The following is an 18,040-nucleotide window of genomic DNA, read 5'->3' as shown; positions in this document are numbered from 1 at the left end:
TGTCCATTAAAGACAATGTAACTTCATTTAGGTGTCGTCCTGGTTTTCCGTCCAGACGTAATGCGTAATTAAGAGAGAATGAATAGGTCTATTGACGTCAAATCGGGGACCTTGTCGGAGAAATGAGTCGAAATTTTCACCTCGGCTTCGACCGGATGTGCACTGACTCAGAAATGGCTCATTCCCAATTTCGCATAAGTTTTGGTTGAGAAACTCGGAGTCATTCAAGTGATATGCAGCAAAACAACGCATTGAATAAAATTTATGGCTATATTGGCCCTCGGTCAAAATGACTTTCGAAATCCTTCTGTTGAAATTTATGTGTCTACTCTCTGCTAGTTTGAAAATAAATTAAAATATCAATTCATTTCAGTTTTTGAGTCGGCCCAGCTTTGAAAATGTTTACAACCAAAAAACTGTGCCGTATTTTACAAAGAGGGTATGGTTTCATCACGTATTCAAAGAGACTGTTTATGTTTTTTTGTACAGTTTAAGAGCTAAGAAGCATCAGAAGTATTGTAGTACACTGTTGTTCAAAGCACATTTGCTGGAAAATCTCTTCAAACGTGTGTAGCATCTGATAAGGAAATGTTACCAAGGGTCCTTCGCGTTCAATTCAACAAACGCATCTGAATGATAGAAAGTGAAAATCTCCCTTAATCACATATTTGCCTACAATTCCTTCACAATAGACAAACTGCTTCATCATGGGACTTTACAATACTTTGTGGTATTGTGAATTTGATGAACCATACGCATTTATGCACCTTTTGTGCACAGTTCTTTGTACACACGTCTATGTACACAAGAATGTACTGCACTGTCGCCGCACGCATTAGATAAGGCACAAGGGGATTGCGACATGCAGTATGTTACGTAATCGTCAACATCGTTCTTATCAGTGTGGTCACAATTTGATGTCGGTTTCGGATCGGGATGTTTGCGGACCGTGCAGTTTAATTGGGTATATCATTCAGTGTTCACCAACCACCTGTTCCAAAATCAAGCCGTTTTGATATTTTTGACTAAATGAAACAGACCTCATTTTGCGAAGGACCGGCATTTTACTAGTGTCGTATCATGCTTGTCCAACCAACCAACTTCATTGGGTTTACGGGGTGAAACAAAAAGAAAGCCTGTCGTGGATAAGAACATACGTGTATTTGACATAGTTACATTTAAGTTAGTAAGGTTCACTTCTGACCTGAAATACACACTTTCATTTTTGACCAAATGCACTATTGATTATCGCTGAGTAATTAAGCGGTGGGTGAGCCGACGTACTAATTAAGTCTCAGTTCATGATCAGTTGGCCCCAAACTGTCAGATGGAACATTCCGAAGCCGGACACAAGCTCTAGCTCGGGAGGATACGTAGGCTCATAATTACCACAAACATGATTAATTACTCACCATCGACTAATTAACTATTCAGTGTTAATTGAGAGAGATAACGGTTTGTCTGAAACCGTGTGCAATGCCTATCAACCAGGCTTCGAGCACGCTTGTGGCTAGGCTTTTTAGTATTTTTGCCTCCGGGGATGACGCTTAACCGACACGATTATAACTTGCTCTTAAAACAAGCCTTATCGATTTGTACATGTATTGAGATTAAGCCATAGAAATTTCTGATATTGTCAGTTGGTACGTTATAGAGAACCCCCCCCCCCCCCCCCAAGAGATCGATGCGCAACTGGTCTGGTAGGCCTACACTGTGGGTCCTTGAATATCTGTCAAAGTGGTCATTTCAGTGTAGCACTGTCGCGGTATGATGAGACACCATCTTTACTTCATGATTATTCAATATCAAGTATGTTTTGTGCCCTGAGATTATTTCAAGGGCATCGACCTAACACAAGATGTAATGGTCCATAAAGTATAACATGGTTTAAAGGGATACGTCATTCGCGTCCATTGTATTTACTAGTGGCACAGGAAAATAGAAATAGAAAATGCTATAGCGCAGTTGTTATGCATTCAAATTAGCTGCAACTTGGTATGTATAGTATGAGTATATCTGTCAACACGAGAGAATTGACGGGATTTTTATTCAGTGCGTATTTGCACAATTAGACACTAACAAATTAGAGTTTGATTTTCAAATTTTGGAACGAACATAGATGGACTTTAAACTGTTCAAGGTGCGGTTGTCACACAGGTGTTAGTTATTACTGAATTAGATGCCATCGGCAACATGCGTTGTCGTCAAATTATTAATCCATCTTTATTAATGTTTCTGGAATTTAATGAAATTCTCTTCAGGTTTAATCACCCAAGCCGTGGCATTAACAGGGGGATTTTTGGGTGATCAGCAATGAACAATAACACAGAGATTTCGCAGAGTGCATTTGAAATAAGAAGTACATAGGTGGTCGTAGAAGATGCCAGAGAAGGTGATAATGAGAATTGGTCAAAAGCACTAGTTGGCACACTGTTACCTCTAACTTAATGCAACAAGGTGCATCTACAGGTATCTTCATAATAATTATCAACTAATCAAGCGTCTCTTCGCTGTGATCTTTGATCGGCTATCATCGTTCTAAGTCAACTTCCTTAACTTCATTAATATAAACGAATTCCATACTTTTCAAGCCTGCAAACAACTTAATCAGACCTTAAATTGGTAAACAATGCTTTATATCAGTTGCATTTAGACAATGATAATGCAAGGCATATAACTGTGTGGACCAATAATGCAATGTATTGCTAGTGAATGCCTGGAGTGTTGTCTCTTCACTTTATCATTGTCTTGACTTGAATGTCGTCGAGACGGTGATTAGGCAAGGAAAATCAAATGTGTTACAAATAGCCGCAAATTACCCCTGTATTGTGTTTTACCAGTCTAGTATAACTCAAGGAATTATGCCCACAATCTAGACTGTTGTCCAACATTACCAGGCAATTCAATGCAACTTTTGTAAGCAGTTATAAACGATTTTCAATGCATCCATTGAGCCTTGTTTAGCCCATGTAATAATTCCCTAACATACAATACAGTTGTTTTGTAAATATAGAGAAAGACAATTGAATTTTATCGTGATTTAAACAAAATGTACAACCACACCATGTGAATAAATAGGGATATTTTAATGCTTCAGTGTAGCTAGCTATAGAGAGCTTTGAATAAGGCTCACCGTGAATAATTCTATGGAGACGCATTGTAAAAGGTTTGATTTCAATGCCGATATTCAGAAGAGCGCCTTTCTGGCCAACAATTCCGCACAGTTACGAGTTGGATAGCGCTGGGGTGTAGACGTTTTAGAAGAAACGCGGTAAATAAGTGACATTTTTAGCTAAATTTGACGAAAACTGTCGGGATATTCTATTCGAATGGTGCAGGAGTTTTGACCAAAAGTTTCTGAGGTGAGTTGAACATATTTTTTAGATCGACTTTACTTCATATCCAACAAAACGGCCACTATTTGCGTCCAAGACAAAGAAAATACTTGAAAATGTCGAGAAAAGCACTATTTTTTAGTTTGTCGAGGGTTTTGGTGCATATTTTAGGCAACATTGCAACATGTGCGTCCCCGGGACTCAGATTTCGGCGTTACCGCATCCAAAATGTCTTCTCTCGCAGCCGGGCCAGTGCGCGGCGTAAATCAACACCTGTAGATGGACTTCCCAGTCTCGGGCAACATTCTCTCAAGTGCATGACCTTACAAATCAAACGCTGGGGGTAAATCTCGTTGTCTGAGTGCAAAATAAGTTAAAAGCTTCAGGCGGACGGTAAAAACAACACAGATAAAACCGCTCAAAAAACATCCCAAGCGAACGCGTCAACCGGATAACACCAAAGTTTGAAGAGCACCTCTCGCAAGTCGTTTTCGCTCGTACTCATTAGTGTGAAGAATATACCACAGTTGATATTGTAATCAGTAGTTGCTGACAGGGTGAGTTGAAAATCTCTCTAGATGGTTGACTGACTTGGTTCTGACAAATAACGTGGCGATTCCTGTGAAAACATTGAACACTTGAGAATGACACCGACTGGAGTTTATTCTGCTGACAAACTGCAAGAAATTGTATCAGGTTCTCTTCTTCAAATCATAAACTATTCTAATATTATTATTTTCCTGTGAAAATGGAGCAAATAACACATGTACTTTGAATAAGTTAAAAACAATTCAAGCGATTGACTTCCTTTTTTGCTGTGAAAATGATTCAGAAACACATCTTTTTAGAATTTCACAGTTGAAAAAATATCACGACTCCAATTGGGCAAATTTCTAAGCCAAACTGAATTTTGAGCCAAAATATATATTTTTTACAAATCGTCAAAAGTTCATTATCAACTTGCAATTTTTGTTTTATTCTTAACCTCTGTTGCTTAAGTTACCTTTCATCTGTTCAACAGACTTCCAGCAAAAACTTCATTTGAACCGCAAATGACCTCGCTGAAAACCCTTTTTTAGGTCCAACTGTTATAATTAGGGTTGCTCAACTCGGCTTTTTTGCCAATTTAAAAATCCCATCTAAAGTCAACAAAAACAACCACAAAAAGGCAAAATATTGCATAAATGACATGCTTACATAATGTTAGAAATTCCGCCAGACAATATTTTAGTTTTTTGGATGGGATTTAGCATAATTTGTTGTTGTTTGATTTTTTTGCGTCTAGCTAACCATTAAATTCATTTTGCTCAACAAAGAATCAACACATGAAGTAAGTATAAAAAATGAAAAAATACAGCTTTTGGTGCATTAAATTCTCAATTGAATAATATCAAATTTTCTGTAAACAAATATATCATCTCATCGTGTCTGCTTTGATATCGAACCCATAATCTGACGATAAACACTCATTGGCGATTTTTTTCTTGACGCTCGCAAAATTACAAACATTATCGACGGAAATTCAACTCGATAATAAACGATTTCTTAATCTTATGGCAAAATAATAATCAACTAATCGAATCATGAATTACTCAATTTCAATTTTTAAAAGAAACTTTATTGAAATTGTCGCTGCGGTAGTTTTCCGGCCAAGACAAATTTAGTCAAGAGCTCACGGTAGTTTTGTTCCTAAAAGTAAGGAACAGTATCAACCCAAAAGGTAATGGATAGTGAATTAAATGATATTTAAAAAAAACATCTTCCAAGTGCAATTTTACTCCAAACTCCCTTGAAATACACACTTCCAGACCAAAGAACTCGACATTAAATACATTAAATGTTTACCTTAAGACCCAGTTCTGCGTTAAAGGACTTAGAGTTTTCGATATCACCTTAATCTGTAATTTAACGGGACCTAAGGACAGACGTGAAAATATAATTCCAATTTGTCATCATCTTGTTCAAGTTTCTTTGGTAATTATCGATCAATTTGAAAAACTCAATAATTCCGCCTTCTCCACTTTGACGATAATTTTGGCATGTTTCTATCTATCTGTGCGCTAAACTTGCTGGGGGTTATTCCCAGTTGCTCTCCCATGGGAATCATTAGGCAAAACCGGGCTCTGGACGCACTAAGTTAATTACCAGCTGATTGTTGCTGGCACCTAACCTAACTGTGAGGGTTATAGCTCTAATATCTACTGATGGTTTGACTGTTATAAACACAGTTGCCGTGTTCACTGTTGCTACAAGCAGTATAGGCTATGTTTGCATTAGTGGGCATACTGTTATGTTCAAAAGTAACTTAGCTTGCTGGTGCAACATGCATTTCCAAATCAGCTAAATCTTGGTAATTTTTCAGAATTTGATATTTTTCAAATATTTGCAGCTACAATGTAAAAACATCCAACAAGTTACTTGAACAGATTACAAAGTAAGGTCTAATTTCGCTGAAAATCCATCTCGATTTTAAAGTACCGTTAGTAGTACAAGTGTCATTGGGGAAAGACGTGTAAGGAGGTTGGACCTTTTGAAGAAAAAATAACGATTAAGGCTTTTCTAACTGATGATTTGGATACAATGACAATATCGTCGAAGATGATTATAAAAAAATCTATTCGAGAAATTGAAAATGTGAAAACTGGTTTAGATGAAAAAGAAACATTTTGAGTGTAAAAGTTACAACGCGATGGTCAGTGGTATTAATACGTTGACCGAACAGAGCAACAGACTCAACGTGTTGATTCAAAACCGTTTCGTGTGCCAATTTCACATGAATTGTTAATGGCGCGGTTGCCATGATCCTAACTTGCGGAAAATGACCATATGCGGGTCCGAAATCCCCCGGGATACCTCATTGGCGGTTATAAATCTACAATTTCATGGTTGACATGGGTGAAACCCAGGTGCTATGATCAGAAAAACAAAACGACCGAAAGATTATTGGGATTATATGCTAATCTATTCTTGGCTGTTGCAATGTAAGATTATGTTTTATTTTATTGGGTGTCAGTGTTAGCTGTAAAGTATTAGTTGATTCTAACAGGGGGGTAATGGTCAGATATTGCCACGAAATATTTTCAATGTTCTGAAAACCTATTAACATGACCATGTATATGAAAGCTCTTGATAAGCACTTCCTGATGAAAGCCTTAGCCTACAGTGATCTGTTTTGCAGCTTTAGTTATGTCATATCCGGAAACTTTCTCAAAGTAACCATGTGAAGGGTTAATCAAAAACATGGGAAAATGTACCAGACTTTAGAACTGTCTACAACTAATTTCACGTCCTGTCAGAATTTAACACAAACTGAAATTGGTTAATTTTCATTCTTGGCCAAGAGTATACGCTTTAATGGCCATATTATGGCATAGTTATTTCGGTTCGTTATTTCACTTTAGTGTTTTCGGTATATTGACCCAAGGTAAAATCACAGGGTATATGCCTATGTGTGTGCGCACGCAGTTTAAATAAAGCCTAATTACGCTAAGCATTGGCAGTTTACACGAAGTATTTCGTAATTTCATGACTTCTTCTACAAAAATAGGGCGTTATTCCACACTTGGGCGAGTTTATGCCTGTTTCAAGCTCCAGTTGGTTCTTGGGTCACACCTCATGCGCAACAAATCATGCATGACTGCACCGCGGCTAATAATTTGGACATTTTGCTGTTTACTTGTGACTACACGTACTGGGCTTACATGCCCGAACTGGTTGGTTACTACCTGGTAATGGCAAAGTTTTAGGCCTACATGCTTAGGAAGATTAAATTGTCCTACCGAAATTGTCCAACAATTACCATATTGGGATTGAACCAAACCATATTCCGAGATATGATGACAGGGCTGTGTAATTGTGTTGGTTGTGAGCAATGTTCACGGGTGATGGCAATGGCATTAATCCTCCTGACATATAAGTACTCCATCTGGCAAAAAATAAAATATAATGTAACCATCATTTGTTGGTAATAACCATACTGTGCTTTGTCCATTAGTGTACAGTGCATTACTGCACAAAGCCGTACTGTCTATCATTGTACAGTACAGTACAGTACAGTACAGCTACTGGCAAGAACAGCCAAAAAGGACTAAAATGACAAGCATGTCTGTTAAAAAAATCACCACAGTGTAAAATTCTAAAAGGAAACTGAATTGTATTCCAGATTCTTTTTTCTGCGATGAACTGTACAGTCAACAGTTATCTACAGTTATCTTTATTGACTCCAAATAATGAACAGTTGTGTTTCAATCAGAAAACTGCATTATAACGATAGGTCAACAAATAAGTTAACACTGCGAAATGACTTTCTTTGAAAAAAATCTATAGAACGAAAGCGATTTACACGTCTTTTGTAGCGAATTCAAAAGGGACATCTTCACTGGAAGAAATAACTCACAAACAAGGCTCATGGGTCATTGGCCTAAAAAGGGCCAAAATGGTGACCCGTGTCCCTTTACAAGCAATGAAGTCCCTTGAATGAATCCCCACGTGCCAGCGAATTAAGTATATAGAATGAAACGATGTCCTTTGAGAAATAAAAAAGGAGGAATACAATGAATGTAAACCATAACAAACATGGTTTGTGAAAGAACCATATTGTACCCTTTTTCTCTCCTAAATAAAACTACCATTATCCATTTTATTGGTGATTGTTGCCTGATTAATTGATCAAGTGATCGCCTTTTTGCTGTTGACCACTGATTTGGAGAGTCTAGACTTGCCGTGAGTAAGTAATTATAACAGATGAAGATATTAAGACCAGCGAAACTGGCTTTTGGTAACATTACAGATGAACAGTGATCGACTCGCAATCCGATGAATACAATCAGATAGGCAGCTAAGTCACATGAAAGATGAAAACCTTTGGGCAGCACTTTGTTATACATAACAGATAGCAGATAAAGTGATTTGGACGAGTAGGCAGGCAGGCCACTTGGTAACATAACATATGAATATATCTGTGAACGAGCAGTCATATCGGCGACTAAAAGGAACACCCTCATCACTCGGAAAGTTCAGGCTGAAGAGCAGTTGGCCTAATCATTTTTGAAAAGGTAGAGGGCCCTGGCATTCCTAGAGTTAGTTATTTCAATCAGACTCTCACAGGGCTGCTTCTGCTTGGGAGAATATCTTACATCCTCGTTGACCATGATTGTATACTCTTAAGTGCTGCCAAGGAACTCTGAACGGCGACATCACTTCTTTCCCATGAAAATTATTTGGGTATTCGGGCGTTAAAAAGTTTAATTTTAGTGGTAATTTACCACGTAGTAAAGCCCAATTAAACTGAACAACTAAGACCTCGTACTGTTTCGCTTTATATATTTACGATCCGTTTATTGGTCCCGATAGTGTCCCAAATCACACGCACCGGTTTAACCACAGCTTCCTGGGTCGGGCGGTTTCATTAAATTCCTCCGCCGGCCATAACCGTAACCCATCACCAAAACTCCCATTATTTCCCAATCATCGGCTAAAATTCTATTCTATTTACCAAATGGCTGAGTGGGTAATACACACACGAACATACAAACAGTCAGAGCTATTCTCAATTACTCTAAGTTACGCTATACTAATTGTCAAAGCACCAAGTTCCGGCCTAAGTAAAATATTAGTCTGTTGATTTTCATTCTCGTAGGTGTAATTTTCGTTTTCTGTTGGCTGTGCCCCGAGGCGAAATTCTCGCAAACGAGATTCCATTTGCTCCCTTACACAGCTGGGCACACCGACCGACATGTCAACGTAACCGCGACACAATTACCCTTCGTAACGTGTCGTGGCGTTATGCAAGCTTCGTGGAAACCTTCTCAAGGTGTGGTCGAGCCAGTAAAATTGGCCCTTAGGCGGTGTCTTTTATGTGGCAGTGTTATGCTCGTCCGATTTGAGCGGCGGTGAATACCCCCAAAAAGATGCAGTCACGACTTTGAGTCGGTGAATGTTAAGTAAAACGAAAAACTGAGGCCATGTCTTCATAAGATCTGCTTTGATCGATTGATTAAGTATGAAGAAGTTTAAGAATGGCATTTTTTAAAGGTAAAGGAAACCTATCGTTACAGATACACATACACGCAACGTTCAGTAAGCGTTCCTCACCTTCGACCTCTCTAATGTTTCGCGATACTCCATTTGCTCAAAACAGTGATTTATTTGATAGCTTAAGAGTTCAAGAGAAAACGACCCCTACACTTTTACAGATACGTACGTAATAAGCTTCCATTGTTCGTATACGTTCACGTAGAGCTCATGGAACTCACCCTCTCTATTATTTTCTGACACACCATGTGCTAAAACTAATTTGTGAAATTGTCAATGCTAATTAATTCATGACGGTTTTGCTTTAGATTATGCCAGGATACCAAGTTCGGCGACCATTCTGGCCCCGGTCGCCATCTTTAAGACCAGACCACCAAGCGAGTTGAAAACCCCAGTAATGGCAAATGAACTGTCAACTAAAGTGCAAAATAATTCCAAGTTGCTACCCCCTGGAGTATTTGAACGTCCAAAAAGCCCTAGAAGTGCACCTTGTTTTTGTTTTTACTGCGCTCACAGGTTTGTAGTCACAACTAGTCTTAATTGGTCAGGTTATATTTGACGTGGAGGCCGCTTGTTTGTTTTAGCCGAACCACTGAATCCGGGCTCAGTGTCAACAGGGCAAGCTACCTAAAATGTGGACACATTCCTTTTGCTAAAGCCCTCAGGGTCATAACTTCATTGCGTGCTGGTGGTGGATCGCAGCGAAAAAAATTTAACCGACCGAACAGACATCCCAAATTGGCCAAAGTTATCAGGGGTTTGGACGATCATGGAATATACCGAATTAAAAAATGGTTTAGGCTATAACTTTTAGGTATGCCCCTAAAAAATTGTTGATGGCTGCCTAATAATATGTTTTTGGCTATGTTAAGAAAGTTCATGCCAAATATGCCCACTTTTTCTTCGTTTCAAGTATTTGTTGTCACAGCGCTCCATATGATGGGATCTCCATACTTGTATCCATATGACGTCATCAGTATCTGCGTGCCAGTGCGCAGTGGCAGTGAGTCCATCATTGCTGCAAAAATAAAACAGTTAGCCCCAGAATACAACTTTCATAGACTTTTTTCATCGAAAGCCTAAGCTGACCCACTTATTGTCATTGTAAAATAAATCCTCTTCATTCATAATATTTACTACGACCCTTTGTTACCGTATCGAGTGTAACGAGCAAGGGTATTTCTAAAGCCTGTCCAGCCCTGTGAATGCATTCCGTAGTATCACCCGCATGGCTGTTTGATCCCAGTGAATAGCTCTCTTGATCGAATCCGCAAGTATAAAAAACCTCTATTGTACCTTTGCTCTCTGGCTTTCACTGCAAGGTATTGTGCCTTTATCGATTGGTCGCCTATTAAAAAGCTGTGGTCAGCCAGTCAAGTCGTTTCATTCTTGGACTTCCAGGCGAATGTTTTTTTCCAAATTCACCTCAGACAACCTTTGTCAACAATGAGCAGTTCTGACCGCCAGACATCGCTTTCTCCCCGTGCATATCTCCATAATGCCCGACTGGCTACATTCATAACTGTTATTGTGTGACGTAATACCCCGATGCTACGCAATAGCAATTGTATGAATTCTGAAGACGATTTCATCTTGGGTCACGATGCTATTGAAAATAGCCTGCATTGTGGATGTAATCATAGCGACTTCAGCACAGAGTCATCACGTACATTCAATGTACACGGGATGCAATAGACAGTGTGTCTCAGAAATAACGTCAAGTCCAAATGCCAATTCACGAACTGGGCGACAAGTCTTCTTGTTCATCATACATATTCTTCTTCTTCTGATCGTGGCAATGCGTTCTACCAACGAATTTATACCTTTCCCCATTGAGATCCCTTTTAAGTTAAAGGAGATCTAGGCCTAAATTTAGTGCCTTTTAGTTCATTCTTGACTTGTACATGTCATAATTTCGCACTTCTCCTTCCATTGTTATTGAGAATACAGTTTTAAAAACGCACATTTTGGAGACACCACGTGTGTAACGACATTTTTAGTGCTGCCGCCTATTACACTAACACAACAACAGTGCTCTTCATCGTCAAACATGCGTCAGGCACACATGAATTTTCGATTACTAATTGCATCAATAACAATTAAGGCAAGGTGGGTCGATTAGTATTTGACATTTTTAAATTGAAATTGAATTTTTGCTAATTTTGTAAATATTAGCTGATTTGATACATGTATTTGAACTTGTGTAAATGGATATAAAAACAAGACACATGCCACGTTTCATCGAGTCAGAATGTGCAATTACTAAACCATGGCCACGTCTCTATTCTTATTTCCTGAGGGCCGCATAGAAACAAAGATGACGAGAGAATCTGACATTTAAAAAAGACTGATTTATAATTCACCGATTACTTAATAAATATTTTCATCAGTTATGCATTATGTACATTTCGGCAGGGTAGTTGCATGCGCTCACGTGCGTTATGATGGGGAGGTCAATGGAAAAGGAAATATTAATCATGGAGACAAAAGTCATGTTTTACTTTTTATGTTATATTTTGATTCGACAGTTTCAATTAATTATTGCAACTTAAAATCAAAAGAAACCGAAGAAAACATTGAAAACAACGCGTGTGCTCCTTTTTTCTTCTCCGTTGACTTGCCAAGAGTTATACATTGACAAGAAGGTGGACTTATCCGCAATGCATGTACATGTACATTGTACTCAACTAAATTTGATTGCAAAATCTATTCTTTTAAAAATGTATTTTCGCTTGATTTAAGGCGTGTTACATACGGGACCCTATTTAACATCGCAATCAATATCACAGTGAGAACGCGTTTGGTACATTGCGGTGGCGGTAATGGCGCTCCATAGCGCACAATTAAACGTCACAGAGTCAATTCGAGCGCCACCTAGGCAGTTGTCGAGGAATCAAACCCTATAAACATCCATTTTGTCACGATCCTGTCTTTTAAACTGATATGAATAAATGTCTAGCTTTATTATTAGACTCCAACTCAGTTTATGATTTGAGTCGAAACAGTGTCAGTGATCACATGGCACGAGAATTATCCATGTTCGATGCATTGAGTCAGTCCCAGAGGCGGCTGATCTGTGATCTTGGGCTAGAAGTCAAACGCTTTCCCTGACCAACTTTAAATATACTTTTAAATTAGAGACTGCATCACACGAAACATATTTCATTATACACATTTACTGCATGATAACATGAAATCAAAACTTGAGAAATCACTATGTTTATAGTTGTAATGCAATCGAAATGAGTGAGTATTACTTTCACGTGATGCTGAAATGGAGCCGATGATTATTGGAAGTAGCCGCTTGAGTTATTGACTTTTGAGGCGATCTCTCCGACGATTCTCGAGATTGTTTCTTCTTCATTCATTATAGGAAGGAAAATATAAGTGAAAAGGAAAATTGAATTGAGTTAACCAATTCACTGACTTTGCATATTAGCTCTTTTGTTAAAGGCAAAGCTGATAGGATGAAATATGTGGTGGTTAAGAGCATGGGTATACATTTCCGTAGTGACCTAAGTTATCGGGAGGGAGATTATATTGATGGAAAAAAGACAGGGTAAATCATCTGGTTGTCTAGAGTATGGGTATAACATATGTATATAGCGTAATAACCAGAACAAAGTCGGGGCCCCAACCCTTAAAACGTGTGACCAACTCAAGTCCTCAACATTCCAACCTTGCAATGAGTGGGTTGAAATCTCGACAACTCGACCAGGGGTCCTAAATATAGGGCTGAGCAATTTGGAGAGGGGAACCGTCCCTGAGAAGCGATCGCGTTTCTGGGGCAACGCACCAAAGACACTGACCAACTGAGAAAACTTGTCATTATCACCGCAAGGGTTGGCTGCCATTTATAGCAGATTTGAAATTAATTGACTGTGTTTTAGCATAATGACGATGGGAGTACGGCCGCTGTGGGAGTCCCACTGTCTGTCCCGGTTTGACAAGGGTAATGCTTAAATTATCATTAATTTAAGATGTCGTCTTCGTATGGTTCATGGTCTTGGCCGACAATGGGGATTTGACGTTTGTCCTGAAGTGAATGAGCATTCCCATACATGATACAATCAAATGGCGATGGGGAATAAAATTCGAAAGGGATGATTGCTGTACGTCTTCTCAAACAATATGTTGAGATTCTTGGAGGGAGTGTTTCGATTTGGCTGATGACCTACATTAAAATAATAAGGTAGTTTCAGATTTCGTGTTGTGCCAAATCGCCCTTTATTTCCTTTATTTCAGAGCTAAATTATCATTTTGTCCGTCTAAGTTCATATAACTCGTGTGAATCAATGATCTTAAAACCTTGGTATACCCAATTTAGAGAATACATGTGCACTGTTTTGGTCTGTCCGGAGTCAAGTGACATATTTTCCCCTCTCATATATTTTTGGTGGTACCCAATATGATTGTAAAAGAGACAAATCCTGACCCGGAAGTTTTAGGATCAACTTTAAAAATTGAACGGGGAAGTTACCTTGCCTTTTTATGATCATTAAGGTTTGTTGTAATGTGCGAATGCACACAGGTCATGAAAACAATTTCGTGCAGGAAGCCAAATGTTAAGGTTGGAGAGATGAGCGAAAAAAAAAATTTTCCCATGAAATTGTGCACTCAATGATGTTGGCATGAATGCGTGCTCACCACCACCAGGACCCATCTGGTACATGCAGCAGCCGCCAACCCCCATATCTTCCGACCCCGCGTGCCATTCCGGCAAATAGCGCCGTCATTAGAGCCAGTCTGTAGCAGAACAGTTATGGAGTCGGACCGCTCCCGGGTCTACCAGCGCGCGCATCCCGGCCCAGGTGCGTCCCCCGGGGGAAGGGAAATACACCAGAAAATCACTCTAATCAAAATCACTTTATGCAAATTCATGCAAAGATATGCAAATGACGACAAGGCGATTAGGCTTCTAGCGGATGATTACACGTAAAGTAGGCCTAGGTGACCTCGCTTGGAGCGTAGCTTTGTGTTTTTGGCTCAGCCCTTCGGGAAGCTATTACCAGTGATTTTGATAATTCCCGGATTTGACTGAGTAAACCCGTATTTCTGATTTGGCGCCGCCGCGTTTTCCACCCCGCAGATCCGTGCAAATTGGCTTATCATAAACCGAAGCAAACGTGTAATTTTTAGGAAAATTTATAATGAGCAGTTGAATGTGAAAAAAATTGAAATGGCTGTCGGAAGATGGTGGAATATTGTTACATTTTTAAATCTGCGCGACTGTTTTGTGCCGGATTTGAATGGGGCACAGATGGAATACCGGTGATTCTATTTAAAGATGACATCTCGTTTTGTTGGAATAACAAAATGGCTTGATTTATCCAGAAATAGGAAAATTGTGCATCATGGAATAACATATTCCTCATTTCGATGAATTTGGAAGTTGCCGTCATGTCAAGTTATATTCGTCATGACCATGAGGAAGGCAACATGAAATGAGTGTCTTGAGCCCTTCCATGTTTACCTCTGAAGGGCACATTTGTGCTGGCTAAAAAGCTCTAAAGATTTTTCAGAAACTCAAAAACCTCCTACGAGAGCATTTACTATCATATTTCAGACGATGATGAAATGTACAGTCCTTCTTCTAAGGGTTAACAAATGAAGTAGTTGGTAGTCCCACCCCGGCAGAAACCTATCCTTTTTCTCAGCCTTCTCTCGATACATACATGTACCATTACTTTTCAGATCACGGTGAAAAGTACTTTACTCAGTGGTTAACAAGTGAAGTATCGGGTAGCTCCCAGCTGAGCTAACCCGATCCCTCCTTCACGCCAGCCCATTGTGTTAAATCCCTTATATCTTGTATCTTTCCAGACATTATCAGGATGAGACATTTGACTGCGAGACATCAGCATGCTGGAAGGGTGGATCTTATATCGTAGGCCCCGTTGTCATAGCGACGCCAAGCGTTACCAAGGTAACATACAAGTATCAGTCAGGGTTTTCTTGACCCCTTTGAATAAGACGCTGTCTTCGTGGAAATGAAATTCTATAAGATTTGTTTCATATCGCTCGAATGGACTAGCCCTTTTTTCATGAGCATGACTCTAGCCAAAACGATAGAAACTGATTACTGAAAGTATCAACAATTTTGTTAACCCAGGGGTTATTTTTCACAAGTTTCTTAAGACAGTGTCGACTTCAAGGGGTCAACTTTCATAAATAGGCTGATGATACATGTATAACCGCCTCAAGAAAGTTTATGACATCCGTTTTTTATGTACCATCAACGATTAATAGCTGAAAAAAATATTGAAAACCTAAAATTCTATCCGTCTTTTTTTGTTCCTTCTATAGTTTTGCGAACTTCTCGCGAAACTTTTCTGCTGCATGAATATCACCTGGAATAACTTGTTTGGCGATTTTTTTTCACTATGAAACTTCTTCCAGATAAAAAAATCTGGTACAAACCCACCGAAGGATTGTTAATCGACATGTGACTTCGACCAGCGTTTGCTGTGGTTGCTTTCAGACAAATATGCAAAAGGGTAGACGTCAGTCTTCAGAGAACTTTTCCCCCTTTTGACAATTCTCACAAAAATTCGCTATCAACTAAGAAAACGCAGCAAGGAATATCTCAAATCGTGTCTGACTGGTAAATCCGAAGCAGCATGCCATGTGGTTTCCTGGCAATGCAGACTAACAACTAAGACACGAAACATCACCGCCGAGAAACACTACGCACCGTTAGCGCAAACTTTTCTCATTCAACCCTCCCCTGTCGAGATAATAGCACGGTGAAGACAAAAGGGCCGAAAACAACCCCTTGGGGTTGTGTCTGTGTTGCCAACACGGTCGGGTAGCATGGCGACAATGATAGATCCAAAGCTCTATTCAGTCGGGAACTTCTCAAGCGAAACTCGTGGTTTTGATATTTTCTAGCTGACCTGATTTGGAATTTGTGTAATTTTCTTACATTCTTTCGCAGTGATGATCACACAGGTGTCATGTATTGCCATTCCGACCAGGGAAGATCTCCTTTCTGTTCCCACAAGTGTAGCCCGGTGCCGCCCCATGGGGCATCGGCAAAATAATAATTGCACAAAATACCAAGGGGCTCGGATTATGGCGACATTGAATTTTAACATGACTTGTTATTTAATTGCGCACCTGAGTCGTTTTGCTGCAACATTTCTCGAAAGGGGTGTTCCTAGAAGTCTAAGGGGACATTGTGGACGAGCTAATATGATACCTTGAGACTTCGCCAAGGAAACTCATTTGAATAGAGTGTCAACGTGATCTCCTGGTCTCGCACATGCCGCGAGTTTTATTCAAATTTTTCTAATTAATGTAACACCTGAGTTTTTGTCCGTGTAACAGAAGAACATCCATTTGTTGTGATTTAAGCAAGTCCTTTTAGTGTGTGACTCAAAGTTGTTCAAAGTTATTCAAAGAAAAATATCGGCAACAAAACTCTGAAGATGCTGCAAATTTGCTGCAGTGCACCTGGCAAGTATCACCTGAGCCATCATATTTCAAAGTCTTAAATCCCAGATATCCACCGATGATTACCCTGTCAAACCCCGCCATCTTCAAGATGTTCAAATTTCCTAATAGTACTCAATTAGAGTGATTTAAGATGAGATGAGCAGAGTGATGTATTGAATCAGACATCTGCGTAAGGGTTTTTATGTGATGATATCACAAAATCATTGGAGTTGAAGTACCTTTGGTGCCCTTAAGGCTGGATGAATGGACCACCCAGCGAGGAGGAAAGTGACAGAAGGGGCAAAGCAACAGTGAGTATACGCTGCAGTGGGTTGTGTTGAGAATATCATGAGTTTTTGATGATTTTCTGCAGCTTTGATTTCGCATTGTAAGTTTGACTTTGAGCAATGCCATGCCCCAGACCAAATCCACAGCCAGCCGTGCCTTTCTCACAGCCCTTCTAATCGGACCCAAGTGCGACTTTGAAGTGGACCTATCGGCCTTGAATTAGGTCCGGACCCTGGACAAGGGTCAGTGTCACAGGAAGCTGTCTTACTCCTATTGCCAGTCCATGGTGAGGAGGAACCCCGCAGGAACCAAACCGATTTTCACTCTTCCAAAGCACCCACTTGGCACCTCTGCACGCAGTTTACCTCATCAACAAATTACCAACCGAACCATGAACGCCGATTCCCTAGCGGGGGAGTATTTTCACCTTTCAACCTCTTTTGAATCAATTAGGCTTCCAACTTAATGAGCTTTGAGTGGAGTTTGGTGGTGATTGTCTCCCGGGTGAAGGTGTTAATTAACCATTGTTGGGTGGGGGCAGGTAGCGCCTTGGGGAGAGCGCGGTGGGACGGCAGATGCTGGTGACTACAACCGTGACGGGAGCATGACTGACACTGCTTCGAAACGGCACTTCATCACATCCGCACATGCTTGATGCCTACGGATCTATAAAATACCGTATGAATCACTGATGTAAGTTCTATAGCCTTAATGGTTTTTCGCCCAATACCCCATAAAGATTCAGCAATTTCAAACCCTTTTTTTCTCATTTTACCAAACAAACCCTGTTGGGATGCATATTTGTGTTGGCCGAACCTTAAAACCCGTAAATGTTTTTTCAGAAGCTCAAAACGATTTATTTCTCAGAGTGTGCAACACTGAAAGGTTATACCAAGAACAATAACTCTGTTACATTTACTGGTATCAACAGCTTTGGTACAGCTACT

General features: G+C 39.8%; 1 long non-coding RNA gene across 1 annotated transcript; it reads left to right on the top strand.

Moving 5' to 3' along the window:
- The first annotated feature begins 2,866 nt into the window (after nt 1–2,866).
- LOC135495080 (uncharacterized) lies at nt 2,867–15,646 on the top strand. The gene is made up of 2 exons (XR_010448506.1): nt 2,867–3,362; nt 15,192–15,646. It is a non-coding gene; the product is annotated as an uncharacterized LOC135495080 (long non-coding RNA).
- Nucleotides 15,647–18,040: the final 2,394 nt, after the last annotated feature.

Source organism: Lineus longissimus, chromosome 10 (genome assembly GCF_910592395.1).
Source record: "Lineus longissimus chromosome 10, tnLinLong1.2, whole genome shotgun sequence".
Lineage (NCBI taxonomy): Eukaryota > Metazoa > Nemertea > Pilidiophora > Heteronemertea > Lineidae > Lineus > Lineus longissimus.
Note: the sequence above shows the minus strand (reverse complement) of the source record. Positions and strands in the feature narration are given on the sequence as shown.